The sequence below is a fragment of the Lissotriton helveticus genome, chromosome 6 (genome assembly GCF_964261635.1).
Source record: "Lissotriton helveticus chromosome 6, aLisHel1.1, whole genome shotgun sequence".
NCBI classification, from domain to species: domain Eukaryota; kingdom Metazoa; phylum Chordata; class Amphibia; order Caudata; family Salamandridae; genus Lissotriton; species Lissotriton helveticus.
In genome coordinates, this window is record NC_136067.1 from 2,020,211,692 (window position 1) to 2,020,233,487 (window position 21,796).

Sequence of the window (21,796 nt, forward strand, 5' to 3'; positions counted from 1 at the left end):
GCAGTAACTAAAACGTCCCTCAGAGTGCTCCCAGGCAGCTTCAAGAGTCCCGAGCACAACTTCAATTGATTAATTGCATTTGTACCGCCGTGGAGAAAAATTATCCTACCGCCTGCTTCTGACCTGTGAGCCCCCTCTGCCGAGCAGCCTCCGTTTTTGTTCCCGGCGTCTTTAGCAAAAGTCGCCTCAGTGCCACGAAGCTTCATGCCAGCCCATTGAAGGAGAAGAGGAAGCCAACGAACGCCAGCCGCAAAACGCCTGCCGTAAAGAGGAAAGACCTCCAGTACGACCTTCATTTTCTGTGATACACCCACTCAGTTACCTGGGGCGGAGTAGCGTCACCTGGGGCTCCACAAAGGCGTGGTTCTCTGCAGCCATTCCAAAAAGGTCCAACCTTCGAATTTAAATTAAAATGTTGATTGTTATTATATTGGGTTGTCAATTAAATAAAATATTTCCTAATTTATGTATTAGCCCGATAAATGCTTGTTTCTGTATTTTTGGGTTTTGCAGTTCAAATCATTGAAATTGCTTAGGCCAGGGTCTCTGGATTCCAATTTCGATAATCACTTAGCAAGGGTCCCCAGATTTCAATAATTATTCAGTAGGGGTCCTCAGATTGCAGTAATGGTTAAGTCAGTATCCACAGAAGTTAAGAGGTAAAGAACTACTGCATTTAGATAACAACATAACGTGTCAAAAATATATCACACACGTAGTATGTCTTACTGTGTACTTGTTCCACTTCAAGCTTTTTAAGCTACTTACTAAAATGAAGCAGAGGCACTAGATGAGATGACAGTGGATGCATGTTTCCAGTATTTCAGTGTATGAACCAAAAGATGCTACAAAAGATATACGGCCCATGACACCAGATATGGACAGGAGGCCATTTGACACTGGACCTTCAACCAGAGGCAAGCCAGAGCTTTAGACTGAGCCCTGCTCTCAGATGCACCTATTTCTGCAGGAAGAAAAAACATCCCCAAGTCTGTCCTAAAGATCCTTTCCTCAAAAGGTGTCAGTTGACATTTCGGAAGATTGAGTAGCAGTGTTGTAAAGCCCCTAAGGTCCGATTCCATATTAATGTAGGCCTGACTCCATCATGGGTAATGGAAGTTGCCAACGTCTCCATCTTAGAAAATAGAAGTCCCCATCATTACAGATTTATGCAGAATCATTGTCATGGCTGCCATTTAATGCAGATGTCATTTGACCCTATCTTTCCAAGGAACTGTGAAAACGTAAAGCCATCTGATTGATGACATAGACAACTCTTGATGCAACATTTGTCTAGGCCAAATATCTACTTTCCACTCTGTCAAGATTAAATAGGAGCATATACAGATGTATAACCAAAATAATGTAGTCTGAATTGACATCATTTTACCTTAAATGTTCATAGGGAAACGTCTGTGACGCACAGCTTGATGCACATAATCTATGTCAGACATTGCTTAACTTACATAAGAAATGCCAATCTATGATAAGATTTAAAATATATCGACTACCACTTGTCAGGAGAGGTTCCTCACCCCGATTTTTGCCCAAGATTCTGCCTGAGAAAGGTACTGCCAGCACATAGTTATTTATTTTTCTTAGTACAGTGTATGTGTGTGATACTGTGAATAACGAACATAAGGTTTGTTGCTGCTTTAACTGTGCCCGTGATCACTTAATGGGATTGTTAGTAATCCAAAAGGGATGTATGACGTTACAACTCATACTTTTACAACGCCTGCCATTACAACGAATTTTTTACAACGCAAAAACTTTTACAACGCATGTATTTACAATGCATGTTTTTACAACGCAGGTACCTTTACAAAGCATACCATTACAACGTAAGTATTGGTAAGTATATATTATTTTTTTTAATTTAAAATAATTGAAAATAATATAATTTAATTTAATTTAATTTAATTTAATTTAATTTTATTTTATTTAATTGATTTAATTTAAATTTAATTTTATTTTATTTTTACCTTATACCCCTGTACCCCAAAAACCCAAAACTGACCCTGAACCCTAAAAATACCCCTGTACCCCAAAAACCCAAAACTGACCCTGAACCCTAAAAATACCCCTTTACCCAAAAACCCAAAACTGACCCTGAACCCTAAAAATACCCCTGTACCCCAAAAACCCCAAACTGACCCTGAACCCTAAAAATACCCCTTTACCCAAAAACCCCAAACTGACCCTGAACCCTAAAAATACCCCTTTACCCAAAAACTGAAAACTGACCCTGAACCCTAAAAATACCCCTTTACCCAAAAACTAAAAACTGACCCTGAACCCTAAAAATACCCCTTTACCCAAAAACTGAAAACTGACCCTGAACCCTAAAAATACCCCTTTACCCAAAAACTGAAAACTGACCCTGAACCCTAAAAATGCCCCTTTACCCAAAAACTGAAAACTGACCCTGAACCCTAAAAATACCCCTTTACCCAAAAACTGAAAACTGACCCTGAACCCTAAAAATGCCCCTTTACCCAAAAACTGAAAACTGACCCTGAACCCTAAAAATACCCCTTAAAAAACCCAAACATATAAAATTTAAAATATAATTATATACTTACCAATACTTACGTTGTAATGGTATGCGTTGTAAAGGTACCTGCGTTGTAAAAACATGCGTTGTAAATACATGCGTTGTAATGGTTTTTGCGTTGTAAAAGTTTCGTTGTAATGGTAGTGCGTTGTAAAGTTGCGTTGTAATGGTTGTTCCCCATCCAAAAGCAATGCCTATATCTAAATTGTGCTTTGAATAGTGTTTTGCAGGGCTACAATAATCTGTCTTTTACATTCACCACTGGTGCCTTAATCCAAGTTCACCAATGTCACTCGTGGGTGGGAAAGCACACCTTGTAGTAGAGCTACGCAAAAGTCATAGCTTATGCAACAGTACACCATTATGAATCAAATGCTCCTGAAGAGTTTTAAGGCCTCATATGGAAATGGAGCATGAAGTAACCAGTTGTCCCGCTGTGGAAATATGCACCATCCCATGAGATGTAAAAGAACAACCAAAGAAGCCATCCTCTTTAAAAAAAAAATTATAAAGGCTTTAAACTCTCCTGATCTCTTTCTTGATGGAATACATGAGCATGAAGCTGAAGAAAAAGCTGTTTCAGGAATGTTTCCAGAAATGTTACCCATAAAATAAAAGGACTCCCCAAAATAGAACAACCATTGGCAACAACCATGCTCCCATATATACCCACAAGTAAAAAGGGATACATGGGCTGAAACCGAAAATATGTTACTGCACATGAGTGGGCAGGGCTCCACTCATGGTACAACACTGGGATATGCAGAAACACAGGTTAATGTGTATCACGTCCTAACTTTTAACACAGTAGTCTTACTAATGCCAGCCAACAGGTAATGATTCCATCAGCATGGTCAATATCTGACATTTCTTACCGTTACCAAAAACAGACAGTAGAAAATCCAACAACAGGGATCAGCACACCACATCCTGCTAAGAAATTGCTTTCATGTTGCACACAACACCTCTCTGCCTCCAGCACAAAAAGAAGAATATTAAGACGGGAACTTAAGTCAAGGAGGGATCCCCAAGTCCTCTCAGCCAGAGACAGAAGAGAAAAGGCTGAAATAATGCTGGGTAAACTGGCCATCTATAGTGTCCAAGTGGTGGGAGGGGTCAGCTAGCAGCATGCTTTGAAGTTCCTTTTTTCTCCTGTCTTCCAGGTAAGAATATTTCATTAGTAAACATTGAAACATTGGAAAAATGATGGATGGATGAAAGGATAATTCTTCCTTAGTCTTGGGGTATGGTCCCTACCCCTGAAGGAGAGGCAGCCAGGATTTCATCTGCTGGGATTTGCCTTCCTCTACACAGGTGATCAGAGCTCCAAGAGTAAATGAACAAATCAACACCATATAATTGGCAGAAATTTGCGTTTGTCTACTTCCAGGAAGAAAGAACATAAACTCTGAATCTGATTGATCAGCTTGATCACCACAAAGACATAGGGGAACCACAAAACTCAATGAAGATTTTCCTTTCTGTGCTCAACATCTCTATGGCAACCAGTTTTGGGAGAAGATGTTGTCCTGCTTTTGCATATGCCAACTCAGTTCTTTTCACAGCACACAGGATAGGGAGGTAGATCAGGAAGCCGCTCTTCACTGCAAGTGTTGTGTATGGTGCTCTTGCTTCTTGACAATTTCTTTGGGCCCGTGTCATTCAAGACAGGTCACACAGTTGTCTTCTAGAACTGGTCTGTCCTTCTCTTCCTTTCAAGGTAGTTATTGGTGCCAGGCTGTGAAACTGTATTAGCAAATCATTCCATAGGGAGGTGAGAATTGACAGGAGCAGTTCAGTGGGGAGCATTAGTGTATTGGGGAGACAGCACTCTCTCACTTCTAAATCCGGTATTTATGACTACTCACTCCTAAGGGTCTCAAGGCGCTGGGGGCCACGGGGAAGATTAAGTGAGTTATTGCTCAGAGTCACAGGGTGCTGAACTGAGCTGCCGCCTGTTCCAGGGATTGAACCAAGATCCCTGCGCTCCAGAGTCAGCTGCCCTGGTGGCTGTGCCACACCTCTCCCCCTATCACTATCATTAACACTTTGGAGCAACCTATAACTTTAGGGGTTCCCTGTATGGAGAAACTGACCCCAATTCACATCCCAACCATCACAGGTTCTCAAGAACTTTTATACATGCTATACATATTTTCTGCACAGTTTAACAAAGAGGGCAAAAAAGCTCAGGTAAAAAGGCCTGAGCCATAGTATGATCAGTTATCATCAGTCATTATTAGTGCCAACTTCAGGTCATGGGAACATAGTCACCCACTTTAAAAGGAGTGTCTCTTTGGATGGGCCCCACACAAACAAAATGGCACAAAGAGGGAGAGCACATGCCAGGAGACTTGATATAGGGGCCTCCTGAGCAATGCACAAATCTAGAATGCCAGAATATTAAATTAAACAGGTTGTTGTATGGACACTGAGATAATGAATTTAAACCCTGCTTTAGCCATGAAAAACCAGGCAATCACAAATTATCCCACTCTCCAGTACGGCCAAGTGACAAGAATCGAACCTCGCTGAGAAGATGAGAGGTTCCTGAGCTGATGCAGCCCTACAACGTCGAAAATACAGCAATGAGTGGCCAGTACGACATTGCATCGAAACGGCGCAAGAACCCAAAATGGCAGCGACATGAGCGAGCAGAGAGGAATAGGAGAGACGCGGCAGAGATGGTGAGCTCCGTGGAGCCCCAGATGGTCCAGGTGCGGTGAGTTGGCAGGGCGCAGGTCAGGGGGTTAGGCAGCTGCATGTTGGTCAAATCTGATGCAACCCGTTCGTGCCTCTGCCGATCAACCCCCCTGGTATTTTTCCCATCGGCGACACCCGCTCCTGCTGATTCGTATTTGGACCACAACTCCTGTCCTCCATACTTGGGTCTGGGACCAGCTAGCCCTGGGGCTCGCATTCCACTAACTGGGAATCCTTTGGCAGCCGCCTGCCAGATAGCCGATTGCAGGTTCCCCATACTCCAGACACCGCCGCAGGCCCCCAGGTCAGCTCTGGCTTCAGTCAGACCCTCTCAGCGCCATTGTGCAGAGCAAATACGGTGAAGACACAATTAAACTCTGTTAATGTGCCACGTTCATTCAGCTATGCCAGTTTAAGACTTCCCGCCAAGACCCCTTTTTCACTTCATCATTGGAGCTGCAGCATGGGCAGCAAAGACCCCAAGCAATGTCTTCTTTTATTTGAAAAGGTTACGGATACTGTCCAAGAGGACCCAGCAACATGGCGGAAGGAGGGGAGACGGCGGCCACGTTGGAGTTCAACACTAACCAGATGTTCCCTCTCCTACAGGAGATGAGGGCAGGATTTAAGGCTCTAGATGTGCGCTTTGACACTCTGGACAAAAATGTAGTGGATATGGAAGCCAATATCCAGGCACACAACAGGTGTCTCGACATAGTGGAGTCCTGCACATCTGACCTGGCTCATGGAACGGCGCAAACACTTAAGAGTTTCGACTGCGTTGAACGTATCCTCAAGGACGTCACAATCAAAAACGAGGACATGGAGGCGTGCAGTCGCCGAAACAACATTCGCATCTTAGGATTTCCGGAAACCACAGCTACTGGCCGCATGGACACCTTTGTAGAGACGATACTAATTGATCTATTTGGCAGAGACTCCTTCACATCGGACTTTGTGGTGGGGCACGTTCAATGGTAGTTGGGGCCCAGGCCCAATCCAGGTTGCCCACCAAGTCCAATCATTACCCGTATCATGAACTTTAGAGATTGGGACATAGCTCTCCGTATGTCTCGTGAACGTGGCAAAATCATATGGCAGGGCTCCAAACTGCCACTATTACCGGACTTCACCATTAAGGTCCAGTAAGCAAGGCAGAAATATAACGGAGTAAAAGCCACCCTAAGAACTCTTGATCTGAAGTATGGCATGCTATATCCTGCTCGTGTGAGAGTTGAGAACAATGGGAGGCCCGTGTATTCGACAGTCCCACAGAGATGCAGGAGTTCTGCCACACATCCAAGATCAACAACAAGTGCCCTGGTGTAGAAAATAGACTCTCCCCACCACAAAGTGGCTCTGACGCGAGCATGGAACTTTTCTCCGGATCAGGACATGGTTGAATTTTCTTTCAGGTCCAGCTTTAAGTAGCTCATTGAAGATATTGAGTTTTAGTTTACTACATGCATCATTTCTAGTTGCCACCTGGCGGTAAGGGCGTTGCCACCCCCCATTCGGTGATCATCTTGTAAATGTTCTGCGAAATTCAAATGTACCTAGTTGGGGTATTCTTCATGGTTTTGGAGTTGCAATTGGTACAATGTTTTCCTTTGATAATGTTGGTGGTGCCTCTCTGGAAGGGTGGGGAGGCTGGATGGGAGGTGTTGGGTGGGATTTGGTACATTTTTGAAATACTGAGACAATTTCACGAATGTAGTCATAAGATACAGGTATACACAATCGCTTCATTTTAGGCCTTATTTTTTATGACTAGCATGGCCCAGTTAGGACACAACTCCAGCCCCACAGATTTGTCTTTGGTGACATAGAATATTCGCGGCCTAAGCAATACTCAAAAGAGGAGGCAGGTAGTACATTATTTACTCCACCATAGGGTGGACATAGCTTTCTTACAGGAGACCTATCTACCCAAAAGTGATCAAGTCTGCTATGTCGCAAACTGGGGGACACACAGATACTTTGCTAACTTTAGCAACTATGCTAAAGGCACGGCCATCCTCAGGCACAAAAGAATCCCTTTTTGCATCCATTCTGTGACACGCGATAGTGAGGACAGATACATAATTGTAATGGGCCCGTTAATGGGGCACCGAGTGGCGATGGCCTGTATATACGGTCCTAATAACAACTCCCCTGATTTTTATTATTCCTTGCTTTCCTGGCTGGCGCAGCTTGGCCCTGTATCCCTTCTGCTGGGAGGTGACTTCAACATTGCTCCGGAAAAAACATTAGACAGCACTTCAAGTGCACCAGACCCCCAGCCACGCGGTGTGGCCTTGGACCACCTCTCTGCAACGCAGCTCTGTTGCCCATATTGGAGGTACCTGGTGGGCTAACAGGCCCCCAGGGACCCTCAGAATCCAAGGGGAATTAATTCTCCAACTAACAACGCGCCAGGTGGTGCTTTTGCAGAGTGGTGGAGAAAGGGGACAAGGCCTCTGGCGAGACACCGGCTTTTTTTCTTATTTTTTTTTTTACAAGGAGCCTGTGTGACCCCCTTTTTATAACTTTTTGGGGCCCTGGGGACCCCATCCCCCAGGACCTAACCCCTTTTTAAAAAAAAAATCATAAATGAAGGTGCTCGAGACATATATTGAAAATGCAGACTGTGATTTGCTAAGAACATAAAATGGTATAACCCCTCCGGGCCACTCTATAAAAGATACTTAGAATGAACTACGCCAGAGGTGCTCATATTATCGCTCTTGTTAAGATAAAAGGGTGAGTGGACCCGCCCGATTCAGACCTGTGGCCAAGCAGTGAAACACAGATACAAGCAGAAGTCCACTGAGTGATCCCACAGGGCTATAGTAAGCTCGTGCTGGGGAAGGAACCGGGCCCCTCAACGGCTTGTTACCTTCTGAGTGTACATGAAATCTGCTCAGATGCTCTGCCTGACAGCCAGGCCAGGCCGGAAGTGACGCAACCCAAGGAAAGGCCGTTTGACAGACAGGCCTGGATGGGAATGGGCCCATCTGGTGCCAGGCCTCCTGCTCTGCCTGATAAAGAGAGCAGGGTAGACTACAGCCCCATCCAGGCCCGGCCCCTCCAGCACGGACTGGACATGTGTAGCTGTTGTCAAGGAGATATGGGCACCTGATCTCGCCATCCTGCAAAGGTAATTTACCGAGAGATAACGCAGGATCGGTGGGTCATGCCCAGGGACAGGGCTGGGTGGACAGGAAGAGGGTGAGGAATGTGGGGGGAGGGTGTGGAAGGAAGGGGAGGTATGGAGAGGAACGGATGGAGGATGTAGGGAGACAAGAGGGAGGGGGCTGAAGAACCCAAGAGACGAGGAATAGAGTTGAAAGACATACAGGGGTGCACAAGAAAAAAGAAGGAGGGATGGTAAAATGGGAGTGGAAGCCAGCAAAATGGAAAAAGACAGAGCAGGAAGGTTAATAATGGCGGGAAATGTAAAACTAAACGAAAAGATAAGAACTTGTTAACAAAGAGAGTAAAAGTGGAGAAGCGAGGGAGGAAGGGTGAATAACAAATGTATAGTGATTTAATTTAGCAGTTTCAGATGCCATTGCTGGTTTTATTTATATACAAGGATGTCACGAAGCTCCTCGTCAGCGTGATACATTCCGATACTGAGCAGCGACATGCACATTATCCCGCTCTTGCATAGAATTGGCACAGATTAGCATGGCATCGCGGCAGTGGCCTGTAGCTAGTGCAGCAGTTCAATCAAGCTGCCACAAGGTGTTACTGTTGCTTGACCTACCATCTTGCATTTTTGGAGTCAGTCCAAATTATTCCCTGGTCTCCTACTACAGTTGCAGGATCTGAGATACAAGAGTGCACGGGTAGATGAACTAGAAAAATGCGCGAGCTCCGCCCGCCCCACCCTCTCCCACCCCGGCCAGCTGGCAAGCCTGCCACCTGCCCCCAAGCACAAGCATGAAACTCTCTGCAGCAGGCAAGCAAACAGTGTTTGACACTGCCCCCTTGACCGCGAGTTTGGTCCTGCTGTCTGCTGTGCCCCGGTATTTGCTGATATTGTGCTCTTCTTCTTGCTTGCTGTACTATACTGTGTTCTACTTCATTTATATTGTGCCCCGCTTCTGTATTTACTCCGTTTCTGTAATTTGCGTGTTTTCTGTCTCTCCTCCGTTGCCCGTTCCCCCCCCTTTTCCTTCTGTATCCCTGCCGCTGCTCCCCTACGGCCCTGCCCTCTAGCCGCCCCGCTCCCGCCTCCCAGCTGCTCCTCCCTTCCTTCCCGCATTCAATGGCGGCCATGTGAGCACATGCACTTCCAGATCCACACCGACCCCAACACCACCCTCAGAGGAACACTCGTTTACAGACCACCCGGACCCCGTCCACAATTCAGCGACACCATCGCCGACCTCATCAGCACCCGAGCCCTTGCCTCCATGGACTACATCCTCCTCGGGGACCTTAACTTCCACCTTGGGAACAACAACAATGCCAACTCCACCGCCCTGATCGACAACCTTGCAAACCTTGGACTCAAATAGCTCCTGATGATACCCACCCATGCCGCTGTCCACACACTGGACCCCATCTTCTCCGCCAGTCCCCACGTCTCCATCAACCACACCACCAAACCCCACTGGACAGACCACAGATGCGTCCACTTCACCTTCAGGAAACCCACCACACACCACCACACCCAACAGCTGCCACGCCGCCGCTGGAGAAAGATCAGCAAGGACCAACTGACCTCCGCCCTCACCCTGGAACCACCCGCAGACCCCACCGACCCAGAAACAGCCGCCATCGACCTCAAACAGTGGATCAACAACTGCGCCAACACCCTAGCCCCACTCAAGACCACCGCAACCAATAACACGAACAAGAAAGCCTCATGGTTCACCGAAGACCTCCGGACCTCAAAGCGCAGCTGTCGAAGGCTGGAGAAGAACTGGCTCCATGACCGAACACCAAACAGCTACACCACCCACAAGGACGCCACCCACAGACACCACCAACTCATAAAGACTGCCGAAAGGACCGCCTTCAAGGACCGCCTAGACAACAACGCACACAACAGCAAAGAGCTCTTCAACATCGTGAAAGAACTCTCCAACCCCATCTCCAACACCAACAACATTCCACCATCACAAGACCTGTGTGACTCACTGGCCACCTTCTTTCACCGCAAGATCACCGACATCCACGACAGCTTCGACACCGACACCCCCATCTCCGCCACCGAGACCACCACCCCTGTGACACCCACCCGCATCAGTCGTCTGACCGCCTGGTCCAACGTCAGCGACGAAGACACCATCAAGACAATGAACTCCATCCACTCCGGATCCCCATCTGACCCATGCACTCACCACGTCTTCAACAAAGCCAGCACAGCCATCGCACCCTATCTCCAGAAAACAATCAACACGTCCTTCGAGACAGCAACCTTCCCGAAGAGCTGGAACACGCCGAGATCAACGCCCTACTCAAGAATCCCAAGGCGGACCCCAAAGACCTCAAGAACTTCCGGCCCATCCCCCTGCTCCCCTTCCCGGCGAAAGTCACAGAGAAAATCGTCAACAGACAGCTGACCCACTACCTTGAAGACAACAACATCCTGGACCCATCCCAAACAGGATTCCACAGCAACCACAACACTGAGACCGCCCTCATCGCCGCCACTGACGACATCAGGATCCTCATGGACAAAGGAGAGACAGCCGCCCTCATCCTCCTGGACCTATCAGCAGCCTTCGACACGGTCTGCCACCGCACCCTAACTGCACGCCTCCAGGACACCGGAATCCAAGAGAAGGCCCTGGCCTGGACCACATCCTTCCTCTCCGGCAGAACCCAGAGTATCCTCCTCCCACCCTTCCGCTCCAAGACCACCGAGATCATCTGCGGCGTCCCACAGTGATCCTCCCTCAGCCCGACGCTTTTCAATATCTAGATGGCTCCACTCGCCCCAGCCTCAACATCATCTCCTACTCCGACGACACCCAGCTGATCATATACTTCACCGAAGACCCCCACACCGCCAAAGACAACCTCCACAGAGGCATGAAGGCCGTCGCTGAATGGAAGAAGGATAGCAGGCTGAAGCTGAATTCAGATAAAACAGAGGTCCTCATCCTCGGCCCCACCCCATCAACCTGGGACGACATCTGGTGGACTACATCGCTAGGAACAGCCCCAGAACCCACCGACCAGACACGCAACCTAGGGATCATCCTCGACTCTGCCCTCTCCATGACCAAGCAAGTCAACGCCATCTCCGCGTCCTCCTTCAACACCCTCTGTATGCTCCGCAGGATCTTCAAATGGATACCCTCCGAAACAAGGAAAACCGTCACCCAGGCCATCGTCACCAGCAGACTGGACTACAGGATTGCCCTCTATGCAGAAACAACAACCAAGCTCCTAAGACGGCTGCAACGCATCCAGAACGCCTCAGCATGACTGATCCTCGACGTCCCCCAATGCAGCCACATGGCACCCCAACTAGGAGGCCTACTCTGGCTCCCAGTTGACAAGAGGATCACCTTCAAACTCCTCATCCACGCACACAAGGCCATATACACAACGCATGTCCGGAATACCTCAACGACCGACTCAGCTTCTACACCTCCGCCCGCAGCCTCCGCTCCGCCAGCCTCTTCCTCGCCACAGTGCCGCGCATCTGTAAAACCACCGCCGGCGGCAGATCCTTCCCCTACCTCACCGCCAAAACCTGGAACACACTCCCCACCGACCTTCGGGAGACCCAGGACCGGCTGGCCTTCAGAAGACTCCTCAAGACTTGGCTCTTCAACCAGTAGTAGCCCCACCCTCCAGCGCCTTGAGACCCTCACGGGTAGGTAGTGCACTTTACAAATGTTATGAATTGTATTGAATTGAATTGACACCTGAGCAGACTTGAGGACTCACCGGAACCCTTGTAACTGTGTATATATTTCTCAGAAACACGCTGCTGGCAAACTGCTAAAGCTGTCTCCAGCCCAGCATTAAGAACAACAGACCTCTTTGACTGACTCCAGTCAATAAAAATCGTAGATGCCAGAAGCGCTTTTGGGAGTAGAAAGGGTACTTCATTCCACTTATAAAAATGCACTTTACATATTATAACATGCGGCTGTTAAGACACCCATAGAGTTATAGCCCCCAGAAACACTCTCAATCATGACACACAAGCTTAATGGCCTATTATTATTTGCATTAGTGATGTTATCAGTAATGTCACTGACCGTGTCATAAAAGATGTAAAATGTGACGTCATCAGCAGTGCACTGCGGGGGCACAAGTTTTAGTTAGCTCAACTACTATAGCAGACAAATTTCTCTGGTTTTGTACGAGTGAAATGTCCAACTAACTATAAAGTCCCGGAACCTGTGTTTATTTCAGTGAATTTCAAAGGTTTTTTAAATGCTAATTTCTAACTACAACGTCCCTGAAGCCTATGGTTTTTTCAGTGAATTTCAAAGGTTTTTTAAATGCTAATTTCTAACTATAATGTTCCCGAAACCTATGTTTTTTGTCAGTGAGTTTCAAAGATTTTTTAAATGATCTTTTCTAACTATGCCTACAGAGGTAGGACGTGTGAAGAAAGAGAAAGGAAGGCACAGAAAGAAGCAAGAGAAATGCAGAAAAGGGCAATAGAAGTCCAGAAACAAGAGATATGCAGAACGAACCAACAAAGGTGCAGAAAAAGGCCTTGTTGCAAAGTCATCCTGTGCCCCCAACTTTTAACAGACTGGTACTGGTGGTAACTGACTCTGACTATGGAGGCCCAGAGCCAGTGCTACACTGAACGACACTTTAAATACAGTGAAAACACCGACATACACTAGGGTACACTATGGGTTGGAGTACCCCTGTGATTGGCTTGACCTCCCCTGTAAGGTCCTAGTATATAATAGGGCAGGGGAATTAAAACTACCTCTAACTCAGAGGTACAGAAAGAGGCAGGAAAAGTGCATAAACAGGCAAGAAAGGTACAGAAACAGGTAACAGAGGTGCAGAAAGAAGTAAGAGCAGTGAAGAAAGAACCAACGAGGTGCAAAAAGAGGCAAGAGGGGTGCAGACGAAGGTAGGATGGGTGCACAAAGAGGCAAGAGAGGTACAGAAAGAGGCAGGAGGAGTACAAAAAGAAGGAAGAGAAGTGCAGAAAGAGGCAAGAGAAATTCTGAAAGAAGCAACAGAGGTTTAAAAAGAAGCAAGAGCAGTGCAGAAAGAGGCAAGTGAGATGCAGAAAGAAGCACGAGCTGTGCATAAAGAACCAAGAGAGGTGCAAAAAGAGGCAAGAGGGGTAAAGAAAGAGGTAGGTGAGGTACACAAAGAGACAAGAAAGGTACAGAAAGAGGTAGGAGAGTTGCAAAAAGAAGGAAGAGAACTGCTGAAAGAGGCAAAAGAATTGCTGAAAGAAGCAACAGATGTGTAGAAAGATGCAAGAAAAGTGCATAAAGAGGCAAGTGAGGTGCAGAAAAAATCAGGAGCAATACAGGAAGAACCAACAGATGTGCTGCAAGAGGCAACAAAGGTGCAGAAGGAGTCACATAGTGCAGAAAGAAGAAGGAGGAGGTCAGAAATAAGCAACAGAGGTGCTGAAAGAAACACCAAGGGTGCAGAAAGAGGAAAGAGAAGTGTAGAAAGAGGCTAGAGAGTTGTACAAGGAGGGAAGACAGGTTCAAAAAGAGGCAAGAGGGGTGCATAAACCAGCATGAGAAGTGCAGAAAGAGTCAAGAGAATTGCTGAAAGAAGCAACAGAGGTTTAAAAAGAAGCAAGAGCAGTGCAGAAATAGACAACTGAGATGCAGAAACAGGCAAGAAAGGTACAGAAAGAGGGAAGACAAGTGCAGAAAGAGACAACAGGGGTGCAGAAAGAAGCAAGACATGTACAGAAAGAAGCGTGGAAAGTGCAGAATGAAGCAACAGGTGTGCAGAAAGACACAAGAGAAGTGTAGAAAAAAGTAACAGAGATGCAGAAGGAGGCAAGAGAACTCCCGCAAGAGACTTGCAAAAACAGGCAAAAGAGGCACAGAAAGAGGGAACAGAGGTGAAGACAGAGGCAAGAGAGGTGGAGAAACAGGTAAAAGGAGTGCAGAATAAAGTAAGGGGGTACAGAAATTTGCTAAATAGGTGCATAAAAAAGCAAGAGCAGTGCAGAAAGAACCAACAGAGGCGCAAAAAGAGGCAAGAGAGGTGCATAAATAAGTAGGAGAGGGGCACAATGAGGCAAGACAAGTACAGAAAGAGGCAGGAGGGGTGCAAAGAAATGAAGAGGGATATAGAAAGAAGAGATGGAGGTTCATAAAGAGGCAAGTGAGGTGCAGAAGGAGGCAAGATAACTACAGAAAGAGATAAAATATGTGCAGAAACAGGCAAAAGGGGTGCATAAAGAACCAACAGAGGTGCAAAAAGAAGCAAGAGGGATGCAGAAAGGGGCAAGAGAAATGCAGAAAGTGGCAAGTGAAGTGCAGAAAGAAGACAGTGAGGTGCAGGAAGAGGAAGAAAGTTGCAGAAAGATGGAAGAGAAATGCAGAACGACGCAAGACATGTACAGAAAGAAGAGAGGTTTGTGCACCATTGTTACCAATTTAACACCCATATTTAGCAATAAGTAGCACATGACCATTCCAGCTTTGCAAAGGGCCTTCCACCACGCTGTAAGATGTGAAGCTGCATTTATGGGACCATTTGAGCCATTTGAGCTAGAAACAAGGCTTTTTTTGTTCAAATCTGCAGATTATGCAGCAGATAATGGAATATTTGGCAAATGTGGATAATGTATATGTATGTGACAATTGATGCAGCCGATAAAATGCCTAAATCAAGAATGCACCCGTAGGTAGTAGAGTTGTAGTGTTACGTACCCAATTAGTGTGCAAATAGAGCTGTATAGGCCAAAAAATGATGTATGGCGTCAAAATCCACTCTGGTGTTGAAGTAAAGAGATGAATGCAGGAGGGAAGGAGAAATTGAACTGACACGAGATGTTCAGTTGGCAAAAAAGCACTGCCAACAAGCGAAAAGGCCCTTCTCGTGCCTGAGCAACTTAAACCTGAAATACCATAAACAAGATGCATTGGAACAGCAACTCTAGTGTGTGTATGCTTCAGAGCAGCATGACAAAAAGCAAGCACACTCTCTCGGTACATGTGCATTTTATTTGTATTTCCCTTTGCAGCAATTGGATATTAGCTTAACTAGGGTATGGCATAGTTTTGTGACAGTAAAGAAAATGGGGAAACACCCTCTGGCTTTGAAGCAAAACAACAACTAATTAGAAAGCAGTGAGATTCTTACACACAGTACATGCTGAAGTAGTAATAGCTACTTACCTGGGTTCTTCCTCAGCCTTTCCATAGACTTTGTAAAAAAATAAGATGGGGCTTGGGGGGTGTGGCCAGGCGCCGTAGGAAATGGCCGCCTGATTCCCGAGCTCCGCCGGGACCGTTCGTGTCCCCTATGAAATCCGCTAATAATCCTGGCTGAGAGGCTCTCCAATAGCAGCCCCCAGCTCCCTCAGGCTTGGTGCTCCCTCGGAGCCTTTTGCGAACTCTGAGGACCCACGGAGGCTCCGTGCGGCGGCTGCGACTCTCGGCGGCGGCCCGGCATCAGGCGTCTGGAGCCCTGGAGCCGCTGCCTCCGTTAATCGAGGTCCCGGATTTCGGCCTACCACAAAGAGCGGACTGAGAGGTGCAAAAACCAGGGGGCGTGGCCTCTGAAGCGGCGCCGAAGTATCGCTGCCCTGGGGTTGCTTGGCGAGGCTGCCCCCGGGACCCTGTAGATCCGGAGGGCCTACACAGCGGCATAGGAGGTACAGCTGGGTGCCTGCCCTGGAAGTAAGGAGGGTTTTGCCAATCCCCCGCGCTGCTGTCACCTGAGCGAGGGGAGGAGACGGCCGGCCTGCGCTACCCATAGCCTGACTAGCCGTCACGGCCACTGAGTGGTGCACGAGGGCGCCCACTGGAGGGAAGGCACACGTCCACGGCTGGGGCGTGGCGGCTTGACCATTGAGATACATGCTGGCGGATGGGACGATTGAGCGTGATCGCAGGCCCTAAGAGTTGAGGATCGTGGCGGAGAAGTCACGGCACACCGCATACAGTGGGCCCCACGCTGCGCTACATCTTGGGAAGGGCCCATAGGGCTGGCTGCTGTCTTTCATCGGAGGGGAGTGGACCAGAGCTGGCGCTGTCCCGGAAAAAGGAGGGCGAAGGAATAACCGGTCCCAAGGGCACCAGATCAAGTATGCGGCCCAAAGGGGGTCCTGTGACCCAAACTAACAAACTGGACCAATACACGGTAGCTAAAACGCCGACGCAGCCCATAGGGGCGACAAAGGAGAACACAGGCCAGGCGGAACCCTCCCTGACGTCCATAATGGCGGCCATCCAGACCCTCGGCACCAGCCTTGAAACGAAGATGGACAAGATCACTATTGAGGTGAACCTGCTCCGGACCGACCTGGGGAAAACCACGGACCGATCCAAAACCAACGAAGTCAACATTAAAGCCCTGCAGGAGTCGGAGAAGAGGCTCGAACGCAGGGTCGGCGAGCTTGTCCACCAACACCGGCAGATGGCCCTATGGCTCGACGACCAGGAAGGTAGGGCTCGGAAGAGCAACATACGTGTGGTGAGTGTGGTGGAAGACCTTGAGGGTGATAGTGTGGAGCTCTTTCTTGAAGATTTGATACTCCGCCATCTGAAACCCAAGAGACTATCCAAGCTCTTCACTGTCGAACGGGCCCACCGGGCCCCGATTCCTAAGCCCAAACCAGGAGCCCCACCACGAACAATTATTGCCAAGATACTTAACTACCGAGACCGTGATGTGATCCTCCGGGCTGCCAGACAACATTGCGACTTACAATACTAGGGGTCCACAGTTCGCTTCTTCCCGGACTTCACGCTGCAGGTGCAACAGGAGAGGCGCTCCTTCCAAGGGGTCAAGGCGGCACTACGTGACCGCGTAATTCGGTACATGATGTTCTTTACCGCTAAACTGAAGATCATAAATGGCGGCCAATCCCACTTCTTCACTTCGCCTGCGGCAGTGCAGGAGTGGCTTGACACAACGTTGACAGTGGCCCACCCTCTGCAGGATGGCGGACAATGGCGAGACACAGGGCACCCCTCCCCGGGGTCAACGGCGGGGGGGAGCGGAGAGTGCTGAGCAGAGCCAACGATCCTGGCGCTCGAGGTCAAATAGTCCTCGCTGGGACTCACCCGGAGACAACACAGCGAGATGAGGCCGCGCACACTTGATTGAGAAGCCGTCGAACAGTAATGTATACAGTGTGATTGTTGTACGCCGTGGGCACTCCGAAGGGACAGGGTGTCTGCCTGCCCGGGGTCTCTGGGACGGGCTCTTTGATTATTCTGATGCACTCCTGGCCTGAGGGGCCGAATGCCCTGGGGCACCACGGGAGGGTGGCCGGGACGGAGCTGGCCTGCGTTATTCCCGGGTAAAGTTTCCTCGGTGTCTCACCGGGGTAGGGTTGGGCGACAGGCGCTCTGCTAATTGGGGTGGTGGGTAGTTTGGAAACCACGGAGCAGGGGGCAGGTAGGGGGGGTTCTGTTTTCGCAGAGGAGGGTGGGATGTGGGGGACAGATGCGGGGAGGGGAGGATCGAGTCAACTGTCTGCTGGAACTTTTAACGTTTGCACTGACCACTTCTGCGAGGGGGGGGGGAACCAGGGAGGGAAGGGGAGTTGGAGATTCTCTCCGCTGGGGGGGACCCAGGGAGGGCCGGGGAGTTTGGGATTTGTTATGGTCGTACAGAATGAATGTTCACGAAGTGTTTGATGGTTCCGTGGTGCTAAGTAGGAAAACCTTGCAAAGTAATGGTTATGGCTAGGAAATGGGAAAAGAGCTTGAAAATCATGAGCTGAAATGTAAACGGACTGGGGGACAGACTTAAGCGCACCGTAGTCTTGCAATTCATTAAACGGCACCAACCGGATGTAGTAATGCTGCAAGAAACTCATTTATTGGGTAACACATGCCAGGCCCTCAACAGATGGGGCTACACTCTCGCTGCGCACTCCGGCTTCACCTCAGGTTCAAGGGGGGTGGGAATCCTCTTACGCCGCTCACTGCCCCTACATATTGACAGCACTGAATCCGACCCGCAGGGCCGCTTCACGGTGGTCACAGGAAGATGGGAGGGATACACACTAAACCTGCTTTCGGCCTATGTCCCGCCGGGCTTGCAGGCCCGAGCTTTCGCAGACCTGGGCAAATTGCTACTCTCCCTTCCCGAAGGTCAGTTGGTTGTGGGCGGGGACTTCAATTCAGTAGTGTCGGGCACCCTGGATAGGCAGCCCTCCAGAGACCTACCCCAAGGGCAACAATGGTTAGCTGACTTTCTTGAGGCCTTCGGACTCACTGACGTTTGGCGCCATCTTCATCCTACGAATAGCCAATACACCTTCTTCTCTGGGCCGCATCATTCCTTCTCACGCCTTGATTACATCCTCACCGTCCTGCAGCAACACACAACAGTACAAGAAGCAACACTCTTAACTCGGGGCATTTCGGACCACTCTCCGGTCACTACCCACATCACGTTCGGAACCAAGAGGGAGGGCTGTGTAGCGCCAATAAATCCCTGGCACCTAAAGAACGAAGACACACGAGAAAAACTTGACACCTCCATTACTCAATATTTTGAAGGTAATGTGGGATCGGTAGACTCCCCTGTCACGGTATGGGAGGCGTTTAAAACTGTGGTAAGGGGGGAAGCGCTGTCAGCCATCTCAGGTAAAAGACGAGAACAGCGCTGTCAGGTCACTACAGTTGAGGCGGATCTTGCAGAACCTGAGACGGAGGCGCTCAAAAAAGGGGCTGGAATGGTTCAACATAAGTGGCAGATCAAATTGGCAGAATACAAAGCGCTGGTCTCCCAGGAGGCCCAGATGGTGGCTAGGCATAAGGTGGGCAGGCTATATGATCAGGGCGACAAAGACGGAAAACTCATAGCCTGGCTCGACAAAAAGCAGCAGGCCAGGAAGATAGTGCTGATAATACATACGCAACCTGGGGCGATTCTCACAGAACCTCGGGACATAGTGGATGAGTTTGCTAGACACTACAGGCAGGTCTATAAGCGGGTGTCTGACCGTCCAGAGGAAGACTCTACAGCCCTCCTCGCTGATATACGAATGCCGTGTCTCTCGGATGTTGATCGGGAGGCTGTTGATAGCCCACTCACGGAGGCCGAAATACAGCGTGCAATAATGGAACTCCGGCCAGGGAAAGCGTTGGGTCCCAATGGCCTCCCGATTGACTTGTACAAGATAAAACCTGATACTATTAGTAAGCATCTTAAATCCATGTTCGAGACCAGCAGAAAGGAGGGAATACTGCTGCGTGACCAACGCATTGCTACTATAGTGGCAATCCCAAAAGAGGGAAAACCCATTAAATCCTGTGCCTCCTACAGGCCAATTTCCCTCCTCAACGCTGAGCCCAAGATACTGGCAAAAACACTCGCCAATAGGCTTAAACCAGTACTGAGTACATTGGTACATCCTGACCAGTCATGCTTTATGCCACACCGCAATACGGCCCTCAATATTCGACGATTACACGGGGTGATCGGGCAACGCCATAGACTGAAGGAGGACGCGGTTGTGGTCTCCCTGGACGCCACCATGGCGTTTGACACCCTAGAGTGGCCGTACATGTTCGCTGTCCTGTGCAAACTGGGCTTTGGACCCCATTTTATGGCGTGGGTTTGTCTCCTTTATTCAGAACCGCTTGCACAGGTACTAGTGAACAACAAGGTGTCGGAGGTCTTCACTTTAGAGCGAGGAACTAGACAGGGCTGCCCCCTTTCCCCCCTCCTGTTCGCCCGCTCCATGGAACCGCTGGCAGCCTGGATCAGACAAGACGTCTACCTTCGAGGAATAGAGTGGGCGGAGGGATGGGAAGACAAAATTTCCCTCTACGCAGACGATATTCTTCTATACCTCTCCAAGCTACGGAGGTCGATACTTGCTGCACTTGACATCTTCGCAAGCTTTGGTCGTAATTCCGGCTTCAGAGTCAACTGGGGCAAATCGTATCTCTACGTCCTACGCGGGAACCCCCCGAGGCTCCCCGACACGTGTCCCATCACAGTAGCGGAGGATGGCTTCAAATACCTCAGAGTATTCATCTCCAAGGACAAGGCCCTGTCCTACGAGCATAATCTTCAACCACCCCTACGGCGACTCCAAAGAGAGGCCAAGTCCTGGCAGAACCTGCCATTGTCGTTACTGGCCCGCGCTGCCTTATTCAAAATGATGGCGCTGCGTAGGTTCCTCTACGCTCTCCAAAATTATTCTGACCTGGTGCCTAATGCCTACTTCACAGCAATTGAGGCGGCTTAGCGTGACCTCCTGTGGGCGGGCGCCCCACGCATTGCATTGTCGAAACTCACACTGGGGTGGTATGACGGTGGCATAGCCCTCCCTGACATCTGTAAGTACTACTGGGCAGCCCATCTTTCAGCAATTAATCAGGGGACGTATGGGGATGGGAATGATCCGGCCTATGGGATGGACAGATGGCTGCTCCCTGGGGGAAACTATGAACAGGCACTCTACTCTAGGATGGGCAAACTTCAACTCACTGGACCTACACAACACTCGGTACAGATTTGGCACATAGCCCAGAAAAAACTAGGATGGTCCGGGGTCCTCACCATGGCCACACCACTCTGGGCTTCTGAAACGTTAGGCAACCTGGGTCGCACTAAAGGGTTCCGGAACTGGGACTTGATAGGGATCTCCCAAATAAAAGACATCTGGGGCCCTAAAGGTATTCACACTTTTGCTCACATGCAGGCAACGTACGAACTGGCGCACACCGAATACTTCAGATACTTGCAGGTGCGGCATTCCCTTCAGGCAAATATTCCACCTAACACCACACTGCCTCAAAGCTCCCCTCTTGAAAACAGACTACTAGATGGACATATGCCAGAACACGCCATATCTCTCACGTACAAAAAACGAATCAATAATTCCGCCGACCTGCTCCTTCCCTTAAAAGAGAAATGGATTGCCGATGGGCTGGAAATTGATGAGGAGGAATGGACGTCTGCTCTTGCCTCTCCCCGTGAGGTGGCAATATCAGCCCGACTGCGCCTAATTCAACTGAAAATACTACATATAATTTATATTTCATGTTCGAGGCTGCAATTGATGCGGAGAGGAGGGGACGGAATCTGCAGAAGGGGATGTGGTGCAGAGGGTACCTTCTTTCATATCCTGTGGGGATGCCAAAAAGTGCAAACGTACTGGGGGAGAGTGGTGCACTGCATGCAGGAGGTGTGGGAGGTGGAAATTCGACTAGAGGCCAAGCGATGTCTTCTAAACATCTGGGAACCCACGGACATATCGCACAGAGGGAAACTTTGGGTAACGCTTGGGCTGATGGTGGCAAAAAGGAACATTGCGAGGTTGTGGGGTGACCCTAACCCACCGAAACTGAGAGACTGGCAATGTGACATGGACTGGTGCATGCTGCAGGAGAAGACAGTGTATGTCTCAAGAGGCTGTCCTCGCAAGTGGGT